The 26,940-nt window shown below is 43.7% G+C and overlaps 1 protein-coding gene and 1 long non-coding RNA gene across 3 annotated transcripts in view; one reads left to right on the top strand and one right to left on the bottom strand.

Annotated features, from left to right (window-relative positions):
• Positions 1–26,940, top strand: part of TAFA1 (TAFA chemokine like family member 1) — a 336,718-nt gene that overhangs the window by 223,929 nt on the left and 85,849 nt on the right. The gene's annotated exons all lie outside the window — the stretch shown is intronic.
• Positions 2,821–25,077, bottom strand: LOC310702221. 2 transcript variants are annotated; one of them, XR_014523371.1, is made up of 4 exons: positions 24,800–25,077; positions 16,025–16,209; positions 4,962–5,058; positions 2,821–3,125 (listed from the first exon to the last, which is right to left on the bottom strand). It is a non-coding gene; the product is annotated as an uncharacterized lncRNA (long non-coding RNA). The 2 variants fall into 2 exon arrangements; XR_014523372.1 differs by lacking the exons at positions 2,821–3,125; positions 4,962–5,058; positions 16,025–16,209 and adding an exon at positions 23,762–23,894.

Genomic DNA, 26,940 nt, shown 5'->3' with positions numbered 1-26,940 from the left:
TCTGACTCTACACTGAAAATGAGATTGCTAAGCATCCTCAAAAGAAGCATTTTGTGCCAGCTTCATAGGCCAGTTTGTTTCCTCTGCTGAATTTGATTTAGGTACTTATTTAAAGCACTGTTGTCCTACTCTTCAACCCAATCGCCTCCCCATCTTTCCCAAAAAGCTCCTGGAGTAACTTACAAACATCAAGAATAAGGCAGTTCCCGCCCTCAGGCTTACAATCTAAAAGGCACAATACAAAAGGGGAAGGGATTGGGAGAGAGAAGGAAAAATGAAAACCCTGAAACCTATTTCGTAGCTTCAGAGTTCTTGACTGGCTAGAATGGGAAGGTCTCAAGAAGACAAGCAGCCAAAGATTGCTGGCCTTTTGACAGAGCTGAAGGAGAGGCCTTGCAGCCCCATCTTTCTCCCTCTCCTTTGGACGGATGGAAGGGCTGCTGTATATGACTGTTTATGGAGGACCCCGATGGAGGTGGCATTTCAGCAGAGCTGTTTAAGGAGGCCCTGGAGTCCCCCCTTCTCTTTGCTTTAGCCTGATGGATGCCAGAAAGGGGTCTGGAGTTGGCTCACAGTGGACTGTGCCTTTTCAAGCTGAGGAAGCTCACCCACCAAACTCACTCCACTCAAAATGTTACCAGCCTCATTATAACGTACAGAAACTTTATGGCTCCATTTGGCAATGCTGAACGCAAGCGGGAGGCTGGTGCCATTCAGTGTTTTCCTTGGAGGGAGATTTTCTGGCAGTCACACGTCCTACTTCATTGTGTAGAAGCTTGACTCATACATATTATCCTTAAATTAATACCCTTAGGCACTAAAGTGTGGCTGGAAATGGATGGCAGGATACTGAATAACGCTCCCCATTGACTGAGTTTCTGGGGAATAATCGATCCCTTTAAAGAGAGAACAAGATATCGCCAGCTCATGCTTCTCTGCGAGGCAAAGAATGATCTGCTGTTTAATATTTCAGCCTTCCGCTTGAGCAGAAGGGATTAAGAATTTACCATACTACCGGAGAACTTTGGGATGTTGATACGCCTTGATGATACATCTTCACTTTGAAGTTAATTGCTGTTCCTTATTTCCTGACTTGCACTGCTCCAGAAAGAACTCCAACCGCAGTTGGTTGTACCCAACTATGCCATACTCAGAGTAGACCCACTGAAATCAATCAACTTAAATTTGTCGTGAGCCTTTTCCAACTATGAATCTGTTATGAATCTGTTTTGGTTAGAATTTTAACGTAAACCTACCAAAATTCTCATTTTCCAAAACAATATGCCAAGCCAAACACAACTATGCTTTGAAATTTGTACTTCTCCAAATATTGCAATGCAGTTCTCCCAACATATACCGTTTGCACAGAATGTGTGTTTTAGGGGAAAGTGCACATTTGGTGCATATATTAGTGAATAACACACAAAAATTATTATATAAGGGGAAATTGCTTGCAAAATATGTTTGTATCAGTCAAAAATGCTTACAAAAATGAGTATATCAAGAGATGTTTGCACTAAAATGTTGATTATTCTCACGAGGCCCTTTAAGAAAATGTAATTATAAACTCATGCAGAAATGGGAGAGAATTGAAGACTGGAAAACTGAAAAAATGAGAGAAACTGAAATTAACAGATTCACCCATTCCTAGATACAACCTATGTAGCAACATTTTCATTTGTCGTTTTCCTCCCCGCTCAGCCTTTCTATTTTATTCACCGAGCAATGTGTTGTTGTTTTGTTGTTTTACAAAATATATTTTTGCCTCCATTATCTAGTTAAATTCTTGGCGGAAGGATTCATTTGATAAATGAATATTGCTGGAGTCTCCAAGTCATTTTAGGTCCTCAGTCATCCATCAGCAGCAGAGAAAAATGCATCAAGGAAAGAAGGTGGCTATTAAAAGAAAATTATACCCTAAGATATTTGGAAGCCACAAAGTAGACTTGTCATATTGTTTGGAAGCCGGAGACAAATACTTTTCAGATGTGGTCAAGGGCACGGAGGGAGGTTGCCGCAAAGCAATTTAGCAGATAAGAGCCAGCAAGGGTGTGCAAGTCATTGCAGGCCAGCTCATATGCTGCTTCTAAGCTGATTTGTGATGGGAGTTTGAGATTATATTAAGACATGTTGCAGCCGTTCACTAACACTAATATCCACTGTTCTGTCAAGGTCCTTTATTTCCCTGCCTTGTGGGTGGGTGAGGAGAGGCATATCTGTTCCTTATTTTTGCCGCTCTTCTTTATGGATGGTGTTGGCTTATGTCTGTAAATTTTGGTAATTGGCACCTAGAAAAGCCTCTTGTGTGGTTAATTTCTTGGTGGTGGTGGTTGCTTAAGTTTTAGAGATAAACCTTATGAGGGCTCTTTTTTAAAAAAAATGAATGAAATGTAGGCATCAGGTGACCTTGGTTACATTCGGGTTGGGTCATATCAGTGCAATTTCTTCACAATGGATGGCTTTCTGCAAAAGATGGGAGGGTCTCCAGTATGCTCAAAGTGATGATGTGAGTGTTTTTTGAATGGTTCTTATATGCTGTGGCAGTCACACAGGCAAGTCCGCAGGTGAACTGCGGCCATCGAGTGATGAGTGTGTTGCAGGGTGTAAGGGTCTTAAAAGGTAGGATTCACCTAGCAAATCCCATCAGCAATGGGTTTGTCCTCCCATCTCCTCCCCCATGCCCCTTGAAATTGGCTTTGAGAGGGGCAGAAGAACCCCAGATCAGTGGGGGTGGGGTGGGGAAGGGGATTGTTCCATGTACCAAGCTGGTAAGCCTGCAGAGATGGAACATTCTCAATAAACACACGAGACGTAACTGGCTGTGTTCTTAGATAAATAAGGTATACTATTCATAGTATCAAATTGTAAATTTCAACAGAAGTAATTCATAAAGTTCAACAAACGAACAAAGCAGAAGGCCCAGTGGATCAGATCATTCTCTAGTCAGTTTATGCGTAAGGTCCATCCGTGTAATGGTGTCTATTCCACCTGTCTGTTCATAAAGTCCAAACAATCCACATGCAAGGTTGTTACAGTTCCACAAAATCCTTTCACAGAGTTTAGACAAGGATTTCCGGAATATTGGTCTTGTTTCGCCGTCCTGGGCTTCATCAGTAGTTAAAGCACTAAGTAATGCAAATAAATACAGTATCAAGATCTCACACATTTTACAGCAAAAATAATATCAAACGATAAATAACAGTACATGCCATATGTCATATTACAAGACAGTGGATCTTATGGCATAGTAGTAGCTGTGGTTTGTTTGTTGTTGTTTTGTTAGGGATGGAACATTCAGCATAGCTCTGTATTGGCTTCTTCTCACAGACTGGTTCATGCACACTTGAGGTCAGGGCTGACCCACCCAGGATTCTTTTTTTTAAAAAAGATATTTATTAAAGTTTCCAATTTTTTACAAACAAAAAGAAAAACAAACATAAAAATATTAAAAACACACAAATTTCACAGCTTATTTTCATAACTTATTTCCCCGACCTCCTCATACCTTCCCTTCTTGTATATCCAGTTTAAATTGTTTATACAGCAAATCCTTATCTCAAAGCATTACAGCTTATAAAGAGAAAAAAAGAACAAAAAAGATACACCTTAATTTTTCTCCAACATCTTAAAATATTATAACTTTAAATTCTTACTTATAAAAAGAAAGCCATTTTATCATAATTATAGCTTGAAACCACTTAATTTCAATCCAACATCATTCAACATTCCTTAATTTTACAATATTTTTGTAAATAGTCCTTAAATTTTTTCCAGTCTTCTTCTGCTGACTCTTCACCCTGGTCACGGATTCTGCCAGTCATTTCTGCCAATCCCATACAGTCAATCAGCTTCATCTGCCATTCTTCCAAAGTGGGTAGATCTTGTGTCTTCCAATACTTTGCGATAAGTATTCTTGCTGCTGTTGTGGCGTACATAAAGAAAGTTCTATCCTTCTTTAACACCAATTGGCCGACCATGCCCAGGAGAAAGGCCTCTGGTTTCTTCGAGAAGGTATATTTAAATACCTTTTTCAGTTCATTATATATCATCTCCCAGAAAGCCTTAATCCTTGGGCACGTCCACCAAAGGTGAAAGAATGTACCTTCAGTTTCTTTACATTTCCAACATTTATTATCGGGCAAATGATAGATTTTTGCAAGCTTCACTGGGGTCATGTACCACCTATGACCCACCCAGGATTCTTGTTGGGGGGTGGTGGCAAGCTTTGGCTGGGATGAAAGTGGTATGGTGCCGCTTTCAATCTCGTATAGCACGGATGAAGCCTATATGCAGGGACTGTCTACATGAAGGGCTCACTCCATGAGGTCAGGCCCTCTGGGGGGAAAGGGGGTTTACTGTGGGGGGGGGATATGAGACTGAAACATGAGAGAGCATGAAACATGAAGCATAATGAGTGTGAACGCTTAGGTGCAAGCGGGATCATCACCGGAAGCCCAAAAGGAAAGGAATTGCCATTGCACCAGTACCAGATCCCACATCTATCCCCATACTCGACAGAGCATCAGCCGCAGGTGATTCTGTTTCAGTGCCTTGTCCTGCCCCCCGTTGTGGCATGGACAGGAGCATCCTGTGGTATGTGGCCCCAATGATGCAGAGAAAACGAGCAGAACCCCATGCAAGTCTCTCTCTTTTTTAACAAAAAAATCAGGGACAGGAGCTAGGATTATAGCTTAGCTATGCTAGAGCATACCTGAGCATGTAAAACATATCCACATATGACAAGGGTTTTCAATTTACAGTAATATGCACCAGTGGTTCTAGGGCATCGAGATTCTGCAAAACCCCTTATGATATTATTTGCCTCATCTATCAGCACCATTTTTCAGCAAGTGGAGGTGCTTTGAAGATGACTGTCAAATTGAATTTCTGGGGATCCCGGCCACGCTCAGAGGAGTTCCAGGGGAAGGCCAAATTGGCAGTTATATTTTCTGGCAACTCACATTTGACAGATGATGTTGATGGGGAATAGGCTCCCTGTTGACAAAAGCAGTCACGGGAAGTGGTTGGCCAATAGGAGACACTTGGCCGTCGCTCTCTCTGCAAAAAGAAACAATGCATCAGTGATTGTTTTTGCTCTGGTTCCTTTGTGGCATCACCAGAGGTAGAAAAACAGCTTTGTTCCGGAGAAGTGACTTTTCATTTTCATTTTTATTTTTGTAAAATCATTCCGCACTCAAGGAGCCAGTTAAAAATCCAAATGCCCACATGGTTTCACTTCACATTGAAATCAAGGAATGCTTACAAGTGTGTAGGGTTTCAGAGGGGATTTCAAACTTATTTTTAAAGGCTTTTAAGGAAGCCACTAGGGCAGGATGGGGGAAATAAGCTGAACATTCAGAAGTAAATGTGACACACATGCATGCTACTGGTAGGCAGACTCAAAGGAGGTTTTCTAGTTCCATTTGTCAGACTCGGGCCACATTCACACCATTTATTTAAAGCACTATGAAACCGTTTTAAACAGACATGGCTTCCTCCCAAAGAATTCTAGCTTGCTAAGAGTGCTCCAGGTTGTTCAGTGACACCTATTCCCCTCACAGTGCTACCATTTCCAGAGTTCCCTGTGAAGAGGTGTTGTTGTTGTTTAGTCATTTAGTCGTGTCCGACTCTTCGTGACCCCCTGGACCAGAAGAAGAAGAAGAAGAAGAAGAGTTTGGATTTGATATCCCGCCTTTCACTCCCTTTAAGGAGTCTCAAAGCGGCTAACATTCTCCTTTCCCTTCCTCCCCCACAACAAACACTCTGTGAGGTGAGTGGGGCTGAGAGACTTCAAAGAAGTGTGACTGGCCCAAGGTCACCCAGCAGCTGCATGTGGAGGAGCGGAGACGCGAACCCGGTTTCCCAGATTACGAGACTACCGCTCTTAACCACTACACCACACTGGCTCTCACCAGAGCATGCCAGGCACTCCTGTCTTCCACTGCCTCCCGCAGTTTGGTCAAACTCATGCTGGTAGCTTTGAGAACACTATCCAACCATCCAACTCAGTCTGATACTCTTGAACTCACCTGTGGATCAGAATGCAACTTCCAGTCAGATTGCTTACTCCCCCTGATTTTTCAAAGCATCTTTGGTGCACACAAACGTTGGCCCAGGAATATGTATTTTGCGTTTAAAAATATGCAAAGAATCCATTTTACATGCAAAAGCATTTAAAAGTATATTTTCACATTAAAAGTCTGTTTGTACATAAGAAGTGTATAAAAATGTGGATAAAATGCCCACAATGGGACAGAACAGGAGAGGGTGGACATGGGATTGAGTGCCAGCAATACCAAAATAGGTCATAATTAGCTGCTCAGCCCATCCCTAAAACAATTCTTAAACCATATGTCAGACTACTAACCATTATATCGGTGGATACACCATTTATATCTTCAAATCCATTATATAATGACAATATCAAATAAAATCCAAACACAACAGCTTTAACAGCTCAAGAAAGAGAATGAATAAACTTGTCGGTCTTAAACAATTCCTGTTATGCTAACAGAATTTCACAACCTACATTTTGTTGAAAAACGCCTGCTCTAAGATATTATGAACTGATTCCGGCTTACACCCACACCCGCACAAATAATGTGAGCAATCCTTCCCTACCTTCCTTGTATCTAACGAGATGGGTTGATTTGACCATATCAATGCTGCCTTAGAGCTTTTCCAGCCAAGGCAGGTTTGCAACAATTAAAATCCACAATAAGATGGAGGAGTTTATTGTGGGTTTTAAAAGCAGTAAAACTGCCTTGTAGAAGCCCTTGGATCAGGATAATAAATATTTCAGCAAATACATAAATGAGCTGTAGATTGCATTTTCTGTTCCTGTCTTGTTCTTTTTCCCTTTGTTCAGCTATTTTCTACTTTCAGGGTGAAATTTTGTAATTAGGGGCTATCTGGTGCAGCCCTTATTTGGCTTAACCATACCCTGAGTTGTAACCAGTGCTGACCCTCTGAGGATGATGATGATGATGATGGTTGTTGTTGTTGTTTATACCCCACCCATCTGATCCACTTTGATCCAGTGGAGGTTCCCAACAGTGGAAGAGGCTATTTTTGCTGAGTCATCCTCCCCCTGGAACTCCCATACTGTTCTGAAGTGCTCTCCAATCCCCTGGAGCATATTTGAGCAGGGGGGGGGGGCGAGTGTGATCTTCAGGGGGAAAGTGATTATGGATTCCCTCCCCATTCTGCTGATCAAAGCCTCACTGGGGGGGGGGGTTGCATCACCGGGGGTGTGGTGGGGGTCAATTGAAAACAACCTGCTGGGTAAAAGAAGTCAATCTTGTTTTTTAAAAATAAATTTAAAAATTCCAGATGGTTTTTATGAAAAACATGTCCTTGCTAATCTGTTATGCTTATTGCAATCAGGTCTTTCAAAGAATATATGCTGCATATACACACACAAACTTAGATGTATAGCTAATTGTGCATTTTTGGACCTTCTGATTTCATCCAATTCTGTAAATCCGATCGACCGCTGCTTTGGTATCTGTGATCGTTACATACAAGAACTTGCAACACTCCTGGAATCTGACAAATCAAATCATTTTAATGAACCACAGCAAACAGCTCATGTTGAAACAGCTGTAAGCGCAAAATGCAAATCATGTTTGTTGATAGCTTATGCTCCAGAGAAATAATCTTTCTAGGACTGTTTTATTATTTACAGTAGTTCCGAAATTTTCATTTTTTGTCAACATTGACAGATGCCACCCATGGGTAATGCTTGCGCTTGCGATATACGTGGAAAATGCTAAACATTTGCAGAGAGATCTCGTGTTTGTAAGCTGATAATATGGTTGACAAATGAGTTTAACAATATCCAGTCATTTTAGAGCAGTCAGCTGAAATTTACCTGAGGTCTGTGGTATTGGAAAGAAAAGGAAGGTCAGAGGCATATGAATGCAGATGAAATAAAAGAGATTGGCTCCAGAGAGTGGTGCTGTATAATAGAGGCATGACAACAGATGATTAATTATATTTTAGACTCTGATAATTCCCTGCAAATGAGTGCCTGATAAAAGTTTCCAACCATTCCCATTGTCATTAAATGAGAGCTATCATAATTGTGGCAGAGTAAAGATGGGTTTCATTCCTAAAACAGTGCCAATGTGCATATTTTAAAATGAGCTATTTAAAATAAGCAGTACCTTTCCATAAATGTGGAGTTGGCAGGGATGAAAGTGCATGACAACAAGAGGAGCTAGAACTGCTGAATAAATAGAATGAGTTTCTGGCATTCATTAGCACTGTGCATCACAGTGGCTGCAACATAAAAGTATAGATTTCCTTGAGTGGCAGGCAAATGCTAAAGGATAAGTACAGCCTTTCAGCTTGGAGAGATGGTTGGACTGGTCTGCTTTGGTTTCTCTCAGTTTCTCGTTTTCCCAACTTTAACTTCAGTTCTCCACATTTCCCTGTCAGTTTGCGAATTTATTATTTTTAAGCCCTTCTGAAATTTCATCAGCACCTTAATGCAAATTAATCCTTATATAAAACACTCTTATATGCCATTTTGCCCAATGTACACATTTTTGCAAGCACCTTTCTCTGGTATTTTCAGTAATGAATGCATTTGTATGAACACTTCCCCCATTTTTATACACATTCCTCAGTCGACTTTTGAAAATTTAGAGAAGTGTGAATTTTGAAGGTTGACCACATTTCGGTTTTGCGTGTTTTTCTGGAAGTGCATTGAATTGAACTTCTCCCTCATCTCTGGCTGCATCCGACCAAACATCATTGCTTCAGCAGTAGCCAGCGACATGACATGGGAAGTACAATGATATTGTGAATGCTGAGCCCTGATTCGTTACATTCACCTTAATCCTGGCCTGTCTTCAGGAATTTGCACTTAGTTTTTACTTGTTAAAGTGAATGTGGAGTCACCCACACAATTCAACACACCCACACATACACACACACACACACACAGAGATTTACAAAACTCCATTGTATTCAAATATGTACTAAAATGAATTATAAATTATATCAGGCAACAAAGGAAGCTTGTCTGGTTTTATTTCATACATTGCATTATTTGCACATAGGGCTGGCCTACCCATGAAGCAACGACATCAATTTTATTCAGGGCCGGCCCACTCATGAGGCAAGGTGGGCTGACTGCCTCTGGTGACAGAATCCACCAGGGCAGCAGATCCCTGTTGGCCTTTCTTCCCCCCTTGTTCCTGATACAGATTTTCCCTCATCCATTCTCCCCTGGTGCCATTTTGGTGTCTGCTTCAGGTGCCCAAAGGTGGGCTTCTTTACACATATGCAGAGGTGGAAGTGAGTCTTGCGTTTGTCTTACCAAGCAACATGCAAGTCCTTCTAAACACCCAGGGCTACAACACTGGTGTGTGTTTTTCCAGATAGCTGAAGGTGACAACAGGGGGATCACTGCCATCCTGCTCCTGTCGTAGCCATTTGCAATGCTTTCTAGTTCTTCAGCACTCTGCAAACAAGTCTGACCAGAGGAACAACACCAAAACAAATGAAAGGAGTGTGTACATGGGCACTAGCAAATTGATGCCTTCATCCTATTATGTTTGCCTCTGTTGCCAGCCTTGGAGGACAGCACCAGTGGCTAAAGACATGAGCTCATTTATAGTTACAGTGGTACCTCGGGTTAAGAACTTAATTCATTCTGGAGGTCTGTTCCTAACCTGAAACTGTTCTTAACCTAAAGCACCACTTTAGCTAATGGGGCCTCCTGCTGCTGCCACCGTGCGATTTCTGTTCTCATCCTAAAGCAAAGTTCTTAACCTGAGGTACTATTTCTGGGTTAGCAGAGTCTGTAACCCGAAGCATCTGTAACCCGAGGTACCACTGTAGTTGAAGCAGTCCGCTGCATAAGGTATGCTGATCCTGCCCCTGTCTATGGCTGTTGTAGTGCAAATTATAAATGAGTGCATGTCTTTAGACATTGGTCCTGACCTCCAAGGCCGGCAACAGAGGCAAATGTAATAGGATGAAGGAGAACTCTTTGTGGGTGGCATACATTTGTCCACCACCTCAGTTAAAAGGATGGGTGGTGTGTCTTGCCATTGTGGACGTCATAGGATTGGCTGTGCAAGAATGTCTGACGTGGAGGCGCCATGGCTGTTGCATGCAGGGGCAGAGGAAGGGGGAAGCAGTGGGTGCAGGCCGCCCCGGATGTCACCACTGAGAGGGGTGACAAAGTGTCGGGTGGCACTCACCGTGGGGCCTGCAGTGTGCCTGAGCCACACGTCTTTCCTGGGAGAGACACGATGGCTTGGGCACGCACAGGCTCTGTGCTGCCCAAACGGTCTGCCCACCGCCTCCCCCTCAGCTGTGGGAAAAGGCAGGAAGACTCTGGAGGCTCTGCAGTGTGCCCTGCCCCTATGGGCTGCTCGCCCCACCCCTATGGGCCACTCACCCCGCCCCAGGTGTCCGAGCGGCTTCCTCCGCCGCTGGTTGCATACTCCAGTGTAACACGTTACATGAGCATTTGGCGTCTGGGTTAACTTGCCCAGAGCCTGTAGATCTTTGAAAACTCAGCTTGATCACAGCATTTAGGGAAGGGCTGTAGGTCAGTGGTAGAGCATCTGCCTTGCATGAAGAAGGTGTCTCGTGTTCAATCTCCAGCATCTCTGGGTGCTGCTGGGATTGCTCCCCTATCTGAAACCCTAGAAAGCTATTGCTAAACAGTGTAAATACCCAGCTGGATGAACGAATGGTCCAACTCATTATAAGAAGTATGTTGCTGTGTTCTCGTGCAGAATAAGGATGCCAATAACTCAATAGTTTTGAATGTCTAGCAGAGGTAGGGAGCTAAGCTAAAGTTTGCCCTTACCCAAGTGTGTTTTTCATTACAATCTTCAAAATGGCATTAAAACAGGTTCTGTTTAAATATAATATAGATTATGAACAAGCATTATGATTCTAATTTCTTTTAGGGCATTTCGGTGAGAAATGTCTCGTTCTGTTTCTTCATTGGCAAACATTCATGTAAATTCTTTCTAATTCTAATAAAATACCCTTGAAGGACAAAGGGAGCCATTACAGCCTGTGATTAAGACAATGTTTCATTGTTTAACAGTAACTAATCTGTTGTTATTGTTTAATTTCATTGATTTGGTGAAAGATGCATGATGTGCTTAATTATTCATTCCTTGCTTTTAAGTGTTTGGGCGATGACAAATGATTTTTCATTGGGCAACCTGGTTGACTATTAGCAACCATAATTGGTTTCAGAAATAAAGAATGTGGAAACTCACTGCAGGTCATTCTTCATCTCCATTGCTTCTGTGGAGACAAAAGCATGTCTTTGTAAGGTGGAGTGAGTGTTGCAAAGATGTTCACAACAGGAAGATGAATCAGAACTACAGACACATAGGTTCAGTCGGTCTTGAAATTTAGGCCTGTCATTCTCTTTCACCCTAGCCCACCTCACAAGATTGTTGTAAGGAGCAGGAAATGCTGCTGAGCGCTTGAGTTCAAATGCAGATACACTTGAGCTGCATCTTGATGAGATGCATTACTGCACAGTTTAATTCTCGTAATGTAGAACTACTTTTTATGGAACCCGAGCTTTCGGGCTCATATGTGAATATTGTATAGCAAAACTTCCCTCATTTATCCTGCTATCAAGTGTTGCGCAGTAATCAGTTATATCTTTATGAAGGTAATGATTCTGGGCTAAAATGCTATCCCACTCCTTTGCCTATCAGCACTAGTTTACATGGATATGTGCATATGTTTACAAGAATAATAAAAACAACATAAGATGCAAAATCAGAAACCATCAACTAGCTATTATGGAAAGATGTGTTCTTAATTGCCTGCAAATGCCTGTAGCTAGGTAGGTAGGTAATAGGTACAGTAGGTAGGACTAGAAAGGTTTTCAGCAGGCACCTAAAAATGAATGAAATCCTTGAGGCCGGTTCCACTGAGAGGTCAGCCTCCTCACACACACACCCCCATTGAGGGTCTTATTGAGCCTGCTAGGAAATAAAGACAAATTTAATACAAAATCACGGTGAGGCAGGTGTGCTGGACTCCAGGCTTGAAGGCCATCCATTAGCATGGGCTAATAGGCCCAAGGAACATAAAACAAGTCATCAGCTTCCTAAGCTGTGTCTGTAGTCTGTATAAAGCCGGCCTTTGTCCAGAACCGGCTGCCTGGTCCAGAACTGACCCTGCCTGCCTGCCTGCCTGCCTGCCTGCCTCCAGTCTTTCTTCTCCCTTTGTTCCAGCCTGTTTGTCATGCCTGAAGCATTCCGCATTCTCCATATGCCTGATCAGGATCGGATATGGATTGTCTTCAGAAACCAAGTTTTTTGCAGTGTTCTGGGTTGTTATGGCCATGTTCATTATTTCTGCTCAGCATAAGGGCAGATTGCTTATCTAGTTTAGCCAATCATCAGAGGAGAGCAAAAGCCTCGGGAAATTGATAGTTTAGGGATGCAGACTTTAACCAAATACACGTATCCCTCTGACAAAAGGCAGATGAATGTTAATGATTTGGATGAAAGAGAACTACAAAGCAAGATTTTGATTCTTGCTCATGACAGATTCCATTTTCACTTATTTGATCACAGATCAAGAAAGGAGTAGCAACAGTATGTTAATCTGATCTTTGGGTGCTATCAGAACAGGGACGGCTCTACGTTTCCAGCGGCATTTGGCAATATGCTGTCTGTGACCTGTAGGAAGGAAGTTCTGCTCTGCTCTGCCACACAGATAGAAAGGGCAGGGGCTGCCTCAGTCAGCCATTTTGGTTGTTGTTTAGTCATTTAGTCATGTCCGACTCTTCGTGACCCCATGGACCAGAGCACACCAGGCACTCCTGTCTTCCACTGCCTCCAGCAGTTTGGTCAAACTCATGCTGTTGCTTCGAGAACACTGTCCAGCCATCTCGTCCTCTGTTGTCCCTTTCTCCTTGTGCCCTCAATCTTTCCCAACATCAGGGTCTTTTCCAGGGAGTCTTCTCATCTCATGAGGCGGACAAAGTATTGGAGCCACTTGGTAGATTACCACAACCACAGGGCATTGCTCAGCCACCCGAGTAAGACCAGCAACTGCCATTATTATACAAAGACTGGTTGCAGTGCCTACTCTTGCTTTTAAAAAATTCATTTTTTATTGATTTTTAGGATTTTGAGGCTGCTTTTCAGAAAAGCTGTCAGGGCAGCCCACAGCCAGGATAATGCGAGGTTCCTCAGGGTTCAATTTTATCACCTATGTTGTTTAACATCGACATGAAACCGCTGAGTAGGGTTATCCGGAGGTTTGGAGTATGCTGTCAGCAATATGCGGGTAGCACACAACTTTACTTCTCCTTTACATCTTCAGTGGAAGTGCTGGACCAGTGTCTTGCCTTGGTAATGGACTGGATGAGAGCCAGCAAACTGAAGCTCAATCCAGATAAGACGGAGGCAGTGTTAGTGAGCAGTTCCCTAGACCAGGTGGATGGAAGGCTGCCTGATGTTGATAGGGTTACGCTCCATCTGAAGGAACGGGTACATAGTTTGGGGGTACTCCTGGATCCTTTGCCATCACTTGAGGCTCAGGTGGACTCGGTGGTGCAGAGTGCCTTCCATCAGCTTCAGCTTGTGGCCCAACTATGCCTCTGTCTGGACAGGGATAGCCTAACTACTGTTGTCTATGCTTTGGTAACCTCTAGGTGAGTGTCAGGAGTCCAGTCCCCGGCTTGATAACACAGTGAGTGTAGTTAATGAAAAATGATGCTTTATTGTCAAAACAAACAGATAGCTCCGGATGGCTTAACACAGTCTCTGCCATCATCAGTCATGATGACCCTTCTGAAGACAGTGACCAGAAGCAACTGAACTTTCGCTTCTTACGTCTTTTGTTTTGTTTTCTATCTTGCAACCCTCCCATTCGCTGAGACCTCGGGCTGAGTGGGTCAGCTCCTGCCTCTTCCCCATTCTCTCAGAAGCTGTCTCTTAACTCTTCCCCGCCTGTTTGTGCTTCCGGCGAACCTTGGCTGCATTCTAGCCGGCTCTCAGCCATTCCCTTATCAACCGGCATTCCAAGGGGCAGGGGAGTTGGCGCTAGCTGATGCTCATCCTGCCTGGCAGTTAACCCTCTCTGTTCCTGGCTACTTTCTTCAGTTGGCTGCAACCCTTCCCTGGGAGCTGACTCATTCATGACAGTCAGATTGCTGTGATGTGTTAAGAATCTTGCTTGATCAGGCCAGTGGGCTTTCTAATCCAGCACAGTAGCTAAACAGGGGCCTTTGGGAAGTCTGCAAGCAGAGTCTGAGTGCAACAGCACTTTCCCCACTTGTGATTTCCAGAAACCGATCTTCTTCAGAGGCATACCAATTTGACAGTGGGAGCAGACCCTCCAAGTGTCCCTGTTCTCCAGGGACATCCCAGGATTTACAGAAGCAGCCCTGGTTTCTGATTTGATCCTGGAATGTCCTGCTTCTCCTTAGGACATCCCTATTTTTATCGGAGAAATGTTGGAGGGTATGGAATTATCTGACCGCTGAGCCATCTGAAGGCAGCCCTGTATACAGAAGTTTTTATTCTTTTTATATATGTTGGAAGTTGCCCAGAGTGGCTGGGGCAATCAAGTCAGATGGGTGGGGTATAAATAGAATAATAATAATAATAATAATAATAATAGTGCAGCAATAGGGCATCCCTATTTTCATCAGAGAAACGTTGGAGATTATGTGAGAGTAGTTCATAGCTATAATGGCTGGCAGCCATTTATAGCTTTATCCTCCATAAATTAATCTAAGCCTCTTCTGGGAGCAGATTCCACAGTTTGCTATTTGAAGAAGCACTTTCTGTTGTCTGTCCTGCATTTTCCAGCATTTGGTTTCATTGAATCCCAAGTTCTAGTATTCAGAGAGACAGACAGAGTGAGTGAAATCTTGCTATCCATTTTCCTCACACCAAGGACTTCTTGGCCTGAGCCTTGGAGCTGAATCGACTACTTCGTCGGGGCCTAACCCTTAGCAGAGCTTTTACCATCCTCTGAAGTGGGTAAACCCTGGTGCTGAGCAACACTTTGACAGAAAGAATGACTGTAAATGAGTCAAAAGTAGCCAGTGATCAAAATAATACCATTATTTCACAGCTAGCGGAAGCGATTTCCCATCTGCCAAAGTGCATATCAGAAGCTCTTAACTCTAATAATAACCTCTGAACTCTAACAGCCACTTATAAGAGGTTAGCTTTGAGGAGGATGAGATTTCTGAGGCTCTGAATCCCAGCTAAACCATCCATGCTTGTGATACAGATTGTGGCTCCAAAACGTATGTTTCCATATGAAAGAAGGAATGGTGATCCTGAGCCTAAATGATAAATTAGGCATTGTTCATGGTGTCCTTTGACTGGAAGGAATGGCTCTTAACTGCTTTGTAAGAGAGGCAAAGGAGGACCACTTGGGTAATTTTGAATGATTCTGTTAATAGGCGTGTTCACATGTTAGCTTGTAGATCTATTCTGTGTACTTCTACATATGTGCAAGAGTGGATGTGAAAGCGTGTTGCTTGTATCCAACATAGTGCTATGTGAACTTGCAGTCAGCGGAAAAATTGCACAACAGAACATCCTCCCATTTTCTGGAACAGATTTGGGGAGTGGTGAGTGGAGCAGGGAGAGAGGAGAGAGGAGAAGTCATGTTGCACAAGTCAAACTCCTTGCACTGATGGGACATGGCAGTTAAGCTCTGCCCTGTAAACTAGCTGATTTGTGCTGCTCAAATACTGTGTACTCTTGTTGAATGTCCCATTGAAGCAAATGTACAAGTATACGGCTCAATTATTCACATGAGAACACAGATTGTACACTGGGTGGCATTATGCCAAGTCTTACTCAGAGTAGACCCATTCAATGAATAAGTATGCCTACATTAGGTCCATTCATTTCCATAGATCTACTCTGAGTAACACTTGGGTGAATGCCAACCACTGAACATAATGTGTAAATGCCCCTTATATTATCCTCTCTCCTTTTTTGCATCTGGCTAATCTGGAGCATTTCCTGCATCATGAGTTACTTACTAATTTTCAGTAGAAAATCATGGAAGGAGCTGTTCATATTTTTCAAGCTCTCAGAAGAGAGTGGATCCTCTTGTCACTTTTCATTTTTATCTTGGAGAATAGTCCTCCTTTCCTCCTCGTGTCTTTTACCTTTAATGTGCTGGGCTTGATCAGCAGATTTAAAATCAAAGCAGTTCCTGTGGCGCCTTAGATTCAAGTTGAAAAATGCAGTTCAGCTGTTTACGCACACCAAAAAATACTGCATTTAGAGTTGAAAATAAAAAAAAAACCCAGAATACTGTGGTAACTATAGTAACCTGCTTTTATAAGGCTCCTTGTATTTAGCAGGGTTAACATACTTGACAGAAACAGTAAGTTTTCATTATCATCACTGACAATTGCAAATATCCCCTCGCCCAAGTAAATAAAGAACCCCCAACTTTTCCATTCATTTAGAGAATATAGATGCAAAGTGTTGTGTGGTAATTGTTTAGTATTCCCTCTGGTTCACTTGGAAATACAGCTATTGACTTTAAAGACTTGATAGTATTGGGAAGAGATGCACATGTGTACAACAGGGGAGATATTAATAGCTCACGCTGTGCTTTATGCCCCGAATTTTTCCTTTTCATGCTGGAGTAATATATGTAATCTACACTTGGATACATTTCCCCCCATTCTGCAGTTGAGAACTGTGGTGAATGCAGTCAGCAAACACTAGGCTGAATTCTGTTTCAATATTTCATGGCATATTATAAATATCAAGAAAGAAAGGAAGGAAGGAAGGAAGGAAGGAAGGAAGGAAGGAAGGAAGGAAGGAAGGAAGGAAGGAAGGAAGGAAACATACAGAGAGGGTTGTATCCAATGTAGCACAAAGGCATGTTCCACATTTTGCTTGTAACTTTCTTGCACAGTCTGTGGCACAACAGGTTTCCACTAGTGCAACTGTTGTGTTGGATTCCCCAGTTGCACATTAAAACCCATCCACTAGAGCAGGGATGTCCAACAGGTTGACCGCGATCGACAGGTTGATCCCCTGAAGATCGTGGTCTATCGCAGATGATCGTGGGATGCGTTTAGATCTCGTGATTCAAAAAGAAGTTGAAAGAATGTCTCTGCCGTCCTCGCTCTTGGCTCCGGTATTTACTGCAAACTCATTTAAAATATTCTGTGGTAATAAAAGAAACCACTCTTTGTGTCTTGTTAAATGAATGTTTGGATTAGGAGTAGCCAACATAGAGGCCTTCAGATGATGTGGACTACAACTGCAACCAACCCCAGCCAGTCTGGCCAATGGGGCAAGGATGAAGTGAATGATAGTTCACAATATCAGAAGGAAACCATGGAAGATGGAGCAAGCTTGTTTTTTCCTACTCCAGAGGATAGAACCCGAACCAATGGCTTCGAGTTATGAGAAAGGAGATTTCGACTAAACATCCAGAAGAAGTTCTGATGGTAAGAGCTGTTCAACAGTGGAATGAACTCCCTTGGAAGGTGGTAGGGCTCTCGTTCTGTGGAGGTTTTTAACCAGAGATTGGATGGCCATTTGTGGGGAGCTGGGGGCACTGTTATACAGTGGTTCCGCTCCTTTCTCCTGGGCCATGTCCAGAAAGTGATGTTGGGGGATGACTGTTCAAACCCCTGGGCTCTCACTTGTGGGGTGTCTCAGGGCTCCATCCTCTCCCCCATGCTTTTCAACATCTATATGAAGCCACTGGGAGGGATCATCAGGGGGTTTGGCCTGGGTGTTCATCAGTCTGTTCACCAGCTCTACCTCTCTTTTAAATCAGAACCAGTGAAGGTCCTGTCTGAGTGTCTGGAGGCGGTTGGAGGATGGATAGTGGCTAACAGATTGAAGTTGAATCCTGACAAGATAGGAGTACTGTTTCGGGGGACAGGGGGCAGGCAGGTGTGGGGGACTCCCTGGTCCTGAATGGAGTAACTGTGCCCCTGAAGGACCAGGTGGGCAGCCTGGGAGTCATTCTGGACTCACAGCTGTCCATGGAGGCACAGGTCAATTCTGCATCCAGGGCAGCTGTCTACCAGATCCATCTGGTATGGCAGCTGAGACCCTCCCTACCTGCACACTGTCTCGCCAGAGTGGTGCATGCTCTGGTTATCTCCCGCTTGGACTACTGCAATGTATTCTGTGTGGGGCTACCTATGAAGGCGACTTGGAAACTACAACTAATCCAGAATTCGGCAGCTAGACTGTTGACCAGGAGTGGACACCTGGACCATAAAACACCAGTCCTAAAGGATCTTCATTGGCTCCTAGTGCAACTGTTTCTGAGCAAAATTCAAAGTGTTAGTGTTGCTGACCTTTAAAGCCCTAAATGGGATCAGCCCAGTATACCTGCAGGAGCGTCTCCACCCCCATTGCTCAGCCCGGACACTGAGGTCCTCCTGAGGGTCTTCTGCTGGTTCTCTCACTGTGAGAAGTGAAGTTACAGGGAACCAGGCAGAGGGCCTTCTCGGTAGTGGCGCCCTCCCTGTGGAACTATCTGACTTTTAGAAGACATCTGAAGGCAGCTTTGTTTAGGGAAGTCTTTAAGGATTGATGTTTTTATTACATTTTCAAATATGTTGTAAGCCGCCCAGAGTGGCTGGCGAAACCCAGTCAGATGGGTGGGGAATAATAATAATAATAATAATAATAATAATAATAATAATAATAAATGCTTTAGCTGAGATTACTGCAGTGCAGAGGGTTGAATGAGATGGCCCTTGGGATGCCTTCCAAATCTATGATTCTTATTCTATTCTTAGCTATGAAGAGAATCTGCAACCCAGCTTATTTGGTACATTTAAAACAGATGCAGTCCATCCGGCTGTATCCTAATAAAATAGGAGGCAGCTAAAGAGTTAGAGTTTTGAAAAACAGCTATGTTTGCAGAGACGTATTCCTTCTTTCATTAGCATGTAACTCCCATCAGGTTAGGGCATAGCAGACATATAAGCAAAAATGTAAAACATTTCTATAAATAAAAAGCTTGCAAACAAAAAAAAACTTAGCAAGGCAATAACAGATACAGCATCTTGCCCATCATAATAAAGAATATAAGTGGAAATGTGTCCTTTAATTCAATAATAAATAAAAAGTCATACATTTCAGTCAAATGGTGCTTGGTACTTTTCTTTCAAATGCAGTGACTGCAGGTTACCATGGTTACAGAGAACTGTAGTGTTCTCTTTTGGTATAACTGCTGAATATTTGTAGACAAAGCACTGAAATGTATCTTCCACACCCGCTCTGGTGTCTGTCTAGAAGTTACCACACTAGCTGGGAATTTGAATAATTGGCTCACCATATTCAATGTGAAGTTTTCTCAGTGAGCACCAAGACTGAACAGAGAAGAGTGAGTTGTAAAAATGAGTCTGAATTAGTGATGGGCACATTGCCTCAGAATAAGATGAGCTAATCCATCTTCCTAACCCCAAAACTGAGAAAACACTCAGCTGCTTCTGAGCCAATCTGTGTTGATTTGTTGCAGCTTCCGCACCTCCCCAGCACCTTCTCTGGAGCCTCTCCATCTTCTCCCAACACTCTAGCATCCATTTCTGAGCCTGCTTCCCATCTGCCACCTTCCAAACATCTCCTTCTCCCCCACCTGCTCACTTAAAATATAACAAGAGCCCTGCTAGGTCAGGCCAAAGGCCCATCTACTCCAGCATTCAGTTCTCATGATGGCTGACCAGACACCTTTGGGAAGCCCACAAGCAGACCCCAAGTGTGAATCCCTTTCCCACACTCATGATACCCAGAAGCTAGTATCCGAGGCGGGTGGCACTGTGGTCTAAACCACTGAGCCTCTTGGGCTTGCTGATCAGAAGGTCGGCAGTTTGAATCCCCGCAATGGAGTGAGCTCCCACTGCTCTATCCCAGCTCCTGCCAACCTAGCAGTTCGAAAGCATACCAGTGCAAGTAGATAAATAGGTACTGCTCCAGCGGGAAGGTAAACGGTGTTTCCGTGCTCTCTGGCTTCTGCCATGGTGTTCTGTTGCACCAGAAGCAGTTTAGTCATGCTGGCCATATGACCCGGAAAGCTGTCTGTGGACAAACACCGGTTCCCTCAGCCTGAAGCGAGAAGAGTGCCGCAACCCCATAGTCACCTTTCACTGGACTTAACCGTCCAGGGGTCCTTTACCTTTTATTTGGAGGCATATTGCCTCAGACAGTGAAGGCAGAACACACAGAAAATGTACAGAAAATGTACAGAAATGGAAAGAAATGAAGGTTCCAGTGAAGGAGGAACGGCTTTTAAAAGTAATGGACTATGCAGGAACGTCAAAGCTGACAGCAATATTAAGAGATCAAAACAATGAACTTCCTATAGAAGAATGGAGGCTTCTCCATTGGACTATTTACAAAAGTACCATAATCAAATGAAACTGCGGGCAGGATTCGGGACAGGAGCAGCGGAAGAAAAAGGATAAAGTCATTTTATTAGAGGGATTTTTGTAATAGCTAAGAGTTTGATATATAATGCAGTAGAAAGGGGTTTGAACAAAAACGCTGTGGGGAGGGGGGGCGAGAAGCCAATATATGAAATAATGTAATTAATTGATTTGGAGCCAATTTGTGAAACTTTGGAAAAATCTAATGGAAAATTAAAATGGGGAAAAGGCAAAACACAACCGTCAGGACTAGTAGACACTCGTAGCTTTGTCTGTCTAATCTGCCTACCTCAAGGCTGCAGCTACTGGTGTCAGTATGGATGTGTAGATTTTTGCACACCTTATGTGATGTGACTCAGCACAAGGATCTTTCTGTATTCCTATTTTACGAACACCTGGTTCGTGTTCCTCCTTCTCATCGCCTAGTTCCGATTTATTTACTGCCACCCCAAGATTTTGTGTAAATCAAGCATATTTCTTTCCATTTCTTTAAGAGCCCTGTGCTGGAAAACAGGAGAGAAGCACTACACGAAAGTCTCTGCCTGCCCTCTAGGCCCATTCTGAACATCATTAGGCCTAAATGACCACTTGGTTAGTTTTCTAATCGCTTAGAATTTTTCTGTCAAACTAGATTAGCCTTTACTCGAGCCCTATTAGATTTCAGTTTCCTTTTGCTTGGGATATACTTAGCACTCCCACCGTTTTTCTCAACTGTTTTAACTGCCCAAAATCTCTCCTCCCAGCTGATCAATATTCTGCCCATTACAGACCCGTGTTCCTCTATTTAAGCACAGTTAGCCAAGTGCATGCTCCTTCATATGTACAAGTATGGCTAAGGGATCCATTAGCCGGTTTCTAGAGACGCATTGAAGGGATGTTCTGCTTTTCCTTGGCTAAAGATCTATACTGGTTACTTGTCTTGGATGTGCATGGGAGGATGCTGGACAGCAGCAACCCTTGAGCCATTGCTAGGTTGCCAGGAAGCATCAGGAACCATCTTCACTGCTGCATACAAATGCAAGTGATTTCAAGCTGTTGCCCTCCTCCCAAGTCCCACCAAGCCCAACTGAGGAATATTAACCACACAGACAGGCCTACACTGGCTGAGTGGCACTTTCCCCTCATATAACTGTAGGGCAGCAAAGACTCTCCTCCCTGCAAGGGAGTGGAGTGGTTGTGGACGGGAGCCCGAGCACCGCCCAGCAGGGGGCATTGCCCCCTGCCTCCAGCTCACCTGGCCGGCGCTCACGCCCCCCCCCAGTGGCCACCCAACCAGGTGCCGCGGAGGGGGCGTGTTCAGCAGCCTTTTGCTGCAGCGCCAGCCACTCCCTGGCCTCATTCCTCATCGTCGTCCCGTCGCGAGTCACCCACCCTCCACTCCTTTTAGTTAGGGCTTAGGGCATTGGCCTTGCTATGGACCTTAGGTTGGTCGCCCTGGTTGCCCGGGGGGGCTGGTAGGAGTTTTTCCATTTGGCATTAGGCTTTTTGGTTTTTTCGCCTACCTCGTAGCAATCGTCACAACTTTTGTGGTATTGGTGGGTAGGTTAGGCATTGGAATAATGTGTTGTGGTGTGTTGAAGTGCTAGGTGTGGCCATCGCCTATGCCTTCAATTTTTAGGGGTATTCCGTTAAAGGAATCTGGCGGTCGTGTATTCTGTCCGATGCCTGCTTGGCGGGAGGCCATGGCACGACCCTCGGTGACAGCAGGGGTGAGCCTATAGTTGGATTAGCATCAACAGGCTCCACCTACTGGTGAATAAACCCACTTGTTTCGATCCAGTGCCTAAGCCAATACCTTTCATTTCTGTAATCAATAAAGTTGTGGCCTTTTCTAGCCCATCAACCTTATATCTTGTGTCCTTGTGTCTTCATTTCACTTTGCGGGGGTTGGGTCCTCGAACCACAAATATCAGCTTCCAAAACAATGCTGCTCCGGCTCACATCTTGGTTGTATGCCTGCTTTTGCTGGAAGTGCCCCAGTTTTGGATCACCACTTCTGCCACCTTGCTATTTCCATTAAACTTGTCTCATCTTTGTTTCGCCCCATCCTTTGCTGATGTCTGCTGGTCTCCATTGTTGCATATACAGTGCTACCTTGGGTTACAGACGCTTCATGTTACAGACGCTTCAGGTTACAGACGCTTCAGGTTACAGACTCCACTAACCCAGAAATAATACCTCGGGTTAAGAACTTTGCTTCAGGATGAGAACAGAAATCATGCGGCAGAGCAGCGGCAGCAGCAGCAGCGGGAGGCCCCATTAGCTAAAGTGGTACCTCAGGTTAAGAACAGTTTCAGGTTAAGAACGGACCTCCAGAAGGAATTAAGTTCTTAACCCAAGGTAGCACTGTACCTGCTTGCTGAATTGCTGACCACCTTGGCTATATAACTGTCTTCTTGGTCAAACTTGATTTCCTTCATGACTTGGCTTGGCTTGGCTTGGCAGCCTGAGTCATTTGCAGTTACTGCTTTGCATGGACCTAATGTTGTAGCTATGTAGTATAAGTTGCCTCAGAAAATCGGATGAATACCTACAACAACCTTCACAACCTGGTGCCCTGTTTTGGACTACAACTCCCATCAGCCCTAGCCAGCATGGTCACTGGTATGGGATCATATGAAGTACAAAGCTTCTAGAGGAAACCAGAGGTATCACGGTCCTGAGCCATTTAAGTCTTTATGGGTCAAAACCAGCACTCTGAATTGGGCCTAGAAGCTAATTGGCAGCCAGCTAAGGTTGCTTTGTTCAAACCATTTTGCCACAGTGAGCAACGTGGCCAATGAATTCTGCACCAGCTGAAGTTTCTGAACCAACTGAAGAGAAAGAAAGCCCCATGTGTTGCACTAATCTAACCTCGAACTCACCAGAGCATAGAAAACAGTAGTTAGGCTATCCCTGTCCAGAGAGAGGCACAGCTTGGCCACCAACTGAAGCTGGTGGAAGGCCCTGCATGCCACCAAGGCCATCTGAGCCTCAAGCAACAACATTTGTTCTACCACTGAGCTACATGATTCATAGAATCATAGAATCATAGAATCATAGAGTTGGAAGAGACCACAAGGGCCATCGAGTCCAACCCCCTGCCAAGCAGGAAACACCATCAGAGCATTCCTGACATATGGTTGTCAAGCCTCTGCTTAAAGACCTCCGAAGAAGGAGACTCCACCACAATTTCAATTTTCACCACAGTTTCAATTCAATTGAAACTGTTCTCTATTTGTGGCTCATTGAGTTCTGGACATCGGTTAATCTGTATGGTGACCAATTGATGTCTCCTAATCCCATATACGTATGCTAAGCATTCTTTTCTGCCCTGCTCCTGCAAATATTTCTAAAACTGATAGGCTTGCATTGCCCTACTTGCCTTTGTAAAATCTCTTTGGGTCCAAAAAGGGGGGGGGGAGAGAGATGCAGCATAAAACATTAATTTCTTTTTCAGTTGATCTGCAGTATCCTTAGGTTCCACATATATTTTTCACGAAAGTCAATAGTCCTTAAAAAAAAAAAATCTTGTTACATTTCCTTTGCTGGCAACCTTTGGACCTCCTTATAATTATTTCTATTACATTTGCAAAGTGAACTGCCAGAGTCGATTACATATATCTTAATATTTGGAAAGGGGGTGGGGGGAAGTGCTAGAGCAGGAAGAGCCAGAAATAAATCATTTAGAACTCTACATGCGTTCAACGTTTTGAAAGCCAATGAGACACTTTGCCGTCCTTTGCTATTAAGACAGAAATAAGTGCCATGAGAGGGATGTGGGGTAGGGAAGATCTCCCATCCTAGTGCCTAACCAAAAGTGGCAAAATGACAACTGCATCCATGATCTCCCATGCCCAGCTGAATGGTGATGTCTTGGGAATCTCCTGCGTTTCAACTCTGAAGCTGCCATAGATTAGATGTGGTAGTTTTCTGCATCCCTAGGCTACAAATAAATTCAATTTCTTGCCTCCTCTGAAAAAGGAGATAGGCTTCTTTTTCTAAAAACCTGATAAAAGTCTTGCAGAAAACAGGTCATGCTAGCACAGAAGGCAGACACCATCCTCATTGCCACACACTTCTAGGCAGCCATAATCCATTAGTTGCAGATTTCCATTTGCTATATATCTTTATTCTGCGAGTGTGTTTCACAGGAAGAGGCATTCTTTCTTTTGCACACAATTTCCAGAATTGGTTAAGGATTCAACAAACTAAATAAACCCGTTAGTCAAATAAGTCTCTCTTTTAATTCCTAAAACAGAAATTGCAAAGCAATAAATGGCCGTGATCGTATAGTGGTTAGTACTCTGTGTTGTGTAGCAATAAATATAAATAAGAGAAATTTCCTGACTATGTATATATTGTCTTGTCCTGTAACTCTTCAAAGATATCTAAGGCTGCAATCCCAAGCCCACTTACCTGGGAGTAAGCTCCACTGAATTTAACTGGACTTTCTTCTGAGTAGACAAGGTTAGGTTTGTGCTATAAGGATCACATTTGAACCTAATAATTAAGAAGGGGAGAAGAGCAGGATGATAGCAAGTATTATGGTGTGGAATATGAAGACTTGAGGTGCCATTAGTCATGGCTTCCTCCTAAAGAATTCTGGGAAGTATAGTTTAAGGGAGTTGAGAGTTGTGAGGAGACCCCTGTTCCTCACACAAAGCTAGAATTCCCAGAGTGGCTTAACAGCCCTGTGGAACTCTGGGAACTCCCACTAACAGCTGCCTCTGTTTCCTTAGCGACCATGTCCTTTTGTGACATCACGGGCACTTCATGGCCAATGGCAGGAACTGGGGAGGCACCAGCACAGCACCTGACAATGGTGGGGGCATTTCAGCAGTGATAGTTTACCTGACTGAGATGGCAGACCAAGCAAAGTGAGAACAAACTAGGAGATTCCATACATTTGAAGTGGTGAAGAGGGTTTGTGTGCATGAACCCATGGCACATATCTCACCTGCAAAACATTGCTTTGAAGATCACATGGCACAATCTCTGAATTGAGCCTAAGAGTAACATAACTGAAATTTAAACTCCCAAATGCTTTCCGCTTCTCTTTAAAATCTTGCTGAAAATAAAATTTCTGTGTCTTAATTGTAATACAGAAAAGTGTCTCTTATTCTTCCTCTTCTTGAGATAGCAAGGTAATTTCCAGAGGATTATGATTGTCTCAGACATTCACGTCTCAAATATTTAATCTGAAAGGGAAATTCCCAGTATACCTCTCCCATCATTTCTCAGTTCTGTAGAGTGAAAGCTTCAACTTTATATGATCTGATATTACTTCCATTATTGGAATTATGCTGTAGGCAAATATCCTTCAAGCTGCAAAATCCGCTTCCCTTGTGTTCACCGATTTAAACCCCACAAAGGTCCAATCTGCACTTTACACTGAGTGCTGGGGAAGCCTTGTAATCTGCTGAGATTTTTAGAAACCAATAATGATATCTCATATTGTTTGAGTCTGTAAGACAAAAAGAGAGAGCTGTTCTGAAAAGTTAAAGTATATCACAAGAATGTTAAAAACGAGTTTGCCTGTGATTTGAAAGTTGCACTGAGAAAAGTCATGATGCATCGGAGCTGAATACTAATCCTAATGTTACAGTGGCTTGACATTTATTTATTTGTTTAATTACTATCCCACCTTTCCTCCAAGGTACTCTAGGTTCTCACTCCCCCCATTTTATCCTCATAACTCCCCTGTGACATAGGTTAGGTTGAGAGACTGTGTCTGGCCCAAGGCCACGCCATGAGCTTCATGGCTGAGAGGGGATTTGAACTCTGGCCTCCCAGGTCCTAGTCTGTTACTCTAACCACTGCACAACACTAGCTCCCAATATTTTGATACTTTAGACCCCTGCCCCTCCCCTGCCCCAAAGTACATTGTTTTGGGCTGCTGGGAAAGCTCCTAGACCAGCCTGGTAGTCTGCAGAATTTGAAGGACTACAATGCCCATCATTCCTCATTGTAACGCCAAGGTCGCCAGTTCAAACCCCATATGGGACCTAGGTTATCTTCAGGGTCCCTTCCAACACTACAATTCTATGACTCTATGATTGGCCATACTGGATGTCAAAGCTCTGTCAAGGCTTCGGGAAAGCTATTCCTCCCCTGGTTGCAGCAAGAGCAGAGAAAACAAGGTCCTAATGGCAAGAGGCAAAATAACACAACAAGCCTTAACAATGGCGTTGCTCCAAACTGGGCTCCTCCTTCCTAGCAACAGCATCTTCCCTTATGGTGGCCCCCCCATGATCAAATATCTCTGATTCTGTTGTTCCTGCACTGTTAACAAACGCCGAGTCCTGGGAGAAGGGGAATCAGAAATACTTTCCAGTGACAATGTGTCATCTGGCTGCCCTGCTGCTGTCCCCCCCTTCTTCTATCACTGCCCAACTTCTCTGTTCGACTATCTCTGAGTTATGACTTTCCTCAAACCCCTCAAAGCCCTGTTGTAAATCAAGGCTGCCTCTCTCTTCTCCTGCAGCTGCCTCCCTCTTCTCCACCATTCCTCCTCCTCCATCTTGCCCTCTTGAGTCCAATCCTTGACCCTGGTTGAG

Source organism: Podarcis liolepis, assembly GCF_965112155.1.
Source record: "Podarcis liolepis genome assembly, chromosome: 2".
Classification (NCBI taxonomy): domain Eukaryota; kingdom Metazoa; phylum Chordata; class Lepidosauria; order Squamata; family Lacertidae; genus Podarcis; species Podarcis liolepis.
This window is presented reverse-complemented; position numbering and strand designations above follow the sequence as displayed.